Raw genomic sequence first — 4948 nt, 5'->3', positions numbered from 1 at the left:
AAAGGGATACTCCACCCCAAAATGAAAATGTTGTCATTAATCACTTACCCCCATATCGTTCCAAACCCGTAAAAGCTTCGTTCGTCTTCGGAACATAATTTAAGATATTTTGGATGAAAACCGGGAGGCTTGTGACTGTTACATTGACTACCAAGTAAATTACAGAAAAGGGTCCAGAAAAGGTTTTCTACGTGTATTTACGCTTTGATTTGAACGAAAACAGCGCGTCCGTGTGGCGCGGCTGACACAGAAGAGCGTACGAATTGTTGAATAAAGTCGTTATTTTTGTTTTCTTCGCGTACAAAAAGTATTCTCGTCGCTTTATAAAATTCAGATTGAACCACTGATGGCAGATGGACTATTCCAAAGTACGATGCTTATCATACTTTTCTGGACCTTAACAGTATAATTTACTTGGCAGTCAATGTAACAGTCACAAGCCTCCCGGTTTTCATCCAAAATATCCTAAATTGTGTTCCGAAGACGAACAAAGCTTTTAATTGTTTGGAACGACATGGGGTAAGTGATTAATGACAACATTTTCATTTTGGGGTGGAGTATCCCTTTAGCATAAGTTGTTCCAAAACAACACATTTATTATGCACTTAGGATAGTATAATAAACATATAAGTGCATCGATTTTAGTACAACTTAAGTGTATTTTTTTTTTCCTGGGTCAAGAAAAGTGAAGACAACAACATTTACAAACATTCATAGTATAAACAAACAAAACAAATAAAAACAAACTAAATAATAACCACTAGACACAGGTAGATTGAAAAAAGTTGAGATAGGACCGAATGATCTACCACTCATTGGTGAAAGTCAAAAATGAGGTACAGTCAATGAATAAAGGTGCAGCAGTTCAGAGAGATGATGGGGAGCAAGACCATGAACACGTTTAAATGTTAACTGGGGATTTTTATGAATGCACTACAGGTAATGCAGATTATACAATATACAATATGCAGCAATACAAGCATGTAATGAGTCAAGAGGAAGAGCATGTCATCAGCATAAGACCACTACAACGGATAATGTGACCAGATATTTTAATCAAATGTATTTAAAATACGTATTTAATTACTTTTGAGTAGCCTATTTTGTAATTTGTATTTTGCTGGACAAAAATAAATAAATAAATAATTTGACATACACCTTCCAGGTGCACCCTAGACACATCATCAGTGATGTTACCTGGGGTCATCGGGTGTTTCGGGTCTTTCAACATCATACACCCTCGCCCAGGCGACCCAGCCAGGGGTGATCAGTCCCCGACTTGTGTCTAGGTAGCTTGTGTAGTCCATGGATCGCCCCTTTTGATCCACAGCCATCTTGATGCATTCTCCGTGGCATCCATGATGTTCCTGATGGCTTTATTCTCGTGCAGTCCCCTGATTCCCAAGAGCTTGAGGGCCCTGCACAATGACTGGCCGGCAAACCCTCAGCAGCCAACCTCAATGAGGAGGCAGCGGGTCTTCCATCCCCTGTTACGGCATTCACCTGCCAACTCCTCATACTTGGCCTTCTTCCGTTCAAATACATCTTCCATCCGGTCTTCTCAGGGCACAGTCAATTTCAGTAGAACCACCTGCCTTGATGATTCCAAAAATAGGACCATATCAGGCCTAAGTGTGGTCGTGGCTATGGTTTCTGGAAATCTGAGCTGCCTTCCCAGGTCAACCTTTAGCTGCCAGTCTCGAGCTGTTGCTAGAAGTCCCCCCCACTGAGTTCCTGCTTCCTTGTGGTTTCTCTCCCACCTTAACAAATGTAATTGCGTGCTGTACTGGCTGCTGGTGCTTGCTGAGAGAGATTCCGGTGCTGATGGTTCCAGCAATTATCCTTAGCACCTGGTCGTGGCGCCACCGATAACATCTCTCTCCCAGTGCCTTAGGGCAACAGCTTAATATGTGCTCCAGGGATCCTCTTTTTTGGCACAGGAGGCATGCAGGGGTGTCTTTCAGGTCCCATGAGAAGAGGTTGGTTGGACTGTGGAGGACATCGTAGACTGATTGGATAAGGAACTGGATCCGATATTGCTCCGCTTTCCACAACTCAGTCCACGAGATCTTTCAGTCCATTGCTTGTTCCCATCTAGTCCACGCCCCTTGTTGTCGCATCCCCACCATCCTACTGATGCGTCTTTCCTCCACCCCTGCACGGATTTCTTCTTGGACCAGTTGACGCCTGTCCTTTCCCCGGGCCTTATCATACCGAGATTTCTGGTAACAGCCAAGCCCTGCACGTCCTGACGCCACTGTCCCCACCAGCACACTGTGCCGCAGCCGTGCTTCAGCCTGGTCGACTGCCTTCTGGGCCCTCCACTTCCTACCCGTCCTCACCTCAATGCCAGCTGAGGAAACTTTGGAGTCATTGGATTCTCTGTACAGCAGTACCTCACTTGCTCGGGAAACCATGGACTCCTCCGACAGGCCACTGAAGGGGAGTTGTAGCTTGTTCTTCCTTCCGTATAGGGCTATGCTGGTGATACTGCGTGGAAGACCCAACCACCTATGTAGAGAGTGGCTGATCTTCCTCTCAAAGCCCTCGACAGTGGTTAGGGGGACGTCGTAGACCAGCAGTGGCCATAGGAGTCGCGGCAGAATGCCGTGCTGGTAAATCCAGGCTTTGAACTTTCCTGGCAGCCCTGACTTGTCCACTGCAGCAATCCAGGTGTGCAACTCCTTCCCAGTTTAATGAAGTGTGGCTGTGTCCCTAAGTGTGCTGTTGAATACTTTTCCCAGGCTCTTAACTGGCTTTCTTGGTGATTGATGGAATTTGCACTCCTCCGAGGGAGAAACGGAACTTGTCGGTTACGTTTCCCTTCCTCACCACAAGGGATCGGGACTTGGCTGGCTTAAAGTCCATTCGGGCCCAACTTATGAGGCGTTCAAGTCCTTGGAGGATCCATCTGCAGCCTGGTACGGATGTCGTGGTTACCGTCAGATCGTCCATAAACGCTCTGATAGGGGGCTGTCGTACACCTGACCAGGTAAGTAGGCCTCTGCATTCCACCTCTGCTGACTTAACTAGCATATTCATAGCTAAGGCGAACAAGATCACGGAGATAGTGCACCCTGTGATTATTCCTTTCTCCAGCCTATGAAATGCAGATGTTATTGATCCAGAGGTGACTCTCAAATTAAAGCAACTATAATAGTTCAAAATGAGGTCCCTGATTTTATGTGGAATATGATGTCGGATCAGTGAGGTTTCCACCAGCTTGTGCAGGATTAACCCATAAGCATTGGCAAGGTCGAGCCACAGCACTGCCAGGTCCCCGTCACCTTCTCGAGCCTCCCGGATTAACTGGGTGATAACTCCTGTGTGCTCCATGCAGCCTGGCACTTTTGGGATCCCACCTTTCTGAACAGCGGTGTCAATGTACTCATTCTGCAGGAGAAACTCCGTCATGCATCGGGCAACGAAACTGAAAAAAATCTTCCCCTCCACGCTGAGGAGTGAGATGACCCTGTTTGGGATCCCACCTTTCTGAACAGCGGTGTCAATGTACTCATTCTGCAGGAGAAACTCCGTCATGCATCGGGCAACGAAACTGAAAAAAATCTTCCCCTCCACGCTGAGGAGTGAGACGACCCTGAACTGCTCGATGTTACTTGAGTTCTCCTCCTTCGGAATCCAGACACCCACTGCATGTCTCCACTGCTGCGCCACTTTTCCCCTCCTCCAGATGACTTTGATGATTTTCCATAGGCGCTGAAAGAGTTTGGGACACCTCTTGTAGACCGCGTAGGGCCACTTGGACCTGGTGCTGAGTTCGTCCTAGCTGCTTTGACAACCTCCTGAACCTCTCTCAAGGTTGGGTCCTTGAGGTTAAATGCCACACTGGGTTCCGGTGGGGTTATCAACTAGAGCCCGACCGATATATCGTTTAGCCGATATTATTGGCCGATATGAACCTGTCGCCGATATATCGGTATCTGCGAATATGCCGCCGATATGAACATTTTTTTTTTACAGAAGATATAACACAGATTAAATGCTTCTGAATGGTGTAATTACTTAGTTTGTCCAGCAGAGCACGCTCCATTGTTTGCTACTGGTGACCCAGGTCAGTGTAGTGTAGAGATGCGCGGATAAGCTCAAACTTCACCGGAGTCCGCTGCTTCAAATTATCCGCCCGCCACCCATCTGCACCGATATTTGATCGTCACATTACAATGATTCTAATTTTTAGTTTTGCATGATGAGATGATGAGATGATGATATGATGGCTTATTTTTAACAGCAGATTCAGTGACGTTAGAGACTAGAGCTGATCTGCGCATCACGGCACGTCTCCACTGTGGCGCATTAAAGCCTGTGTTATGGCCACCAGAGCTGATCGCCGCTGGACTGGTGTTTATACCGGCCGCGCTGCGGCCCAGAACTCATGCTTACCTCATCGGTCACATAACATAGCGCGGCACGCGTCCGGTGTATGTTGTCTACACTGGATGCAGTAAACTGATGCCTCGTTCTATTTATGACATGCTGACACAAAGTTCAAATGATTTTCAACGGTCACTTTGTCGCGTCCTGTTGCGGCGCGGACACGGTGTCAGCATAGTTTGTCAGTACCGTCAGTAACGTAGCAGATTGAAAAGTTAGTGTCTTTCTGCAGTCCAATAGACGGCAGTGCGGTGGTGGTTTGAGTCGGGAGCTTATCATATTCGTTTGCTACATTAGTAGGGCCCTATGATTTCCGCGATGCAGGAAACATGAACGGAATCACGGAATCCAGTCATAAAAATTGAATTTACTGTAAAACGCGGAATTTCATGGAATTTGTCTTATTTTTGATGAATAAATAAAAAACAGGTCAGTACATATATATATAGACTGTGTCTGTGAATATTAAACTGCAAAAGACTTACTTAAATACGAATGTTCTGCATGTTCATTTGATTACCAGAAAATACACAACACAGAGTTTGTGAAAAAAAAT

The 4948-nt window shown here is 46.1% G+C and overlaps 1 pseudogene; it reads right to left on the bottom strand.

Annotated features, from left to right (window-relative positions):
* Positions 1-2072: 2072 nt before the first annotated feature.
* LOC107753205 (uncharacterized) overlaps positions 2073-4948 on the bottom strand; it is a 3714-nt pseudogene continuing 838 nt past the window's right edge.

This window comes from Sinocyclocheilus rhinocerous, unplaced genomic scaffold (genome assembly GCF_001515625.1).
Source record: "Sinocyclocheilus rhinocerous isolate Xijiao unplaced genomic scaffold, SAMN03320098_v1.1 scaffold4579, whole genome shotgun sequence".
NCBI lineage: Eukaryota > Metazoa > Chordata > Actinopteri > Cypriniformes > Cyprinidae > Sinocyclocheilus > Sinocyclocheilus rhinocerous.
Note: the sequence above shows the minus strand (reverse complement) of the source record. Positions and strands in the feature narration are given on the sequence as shown.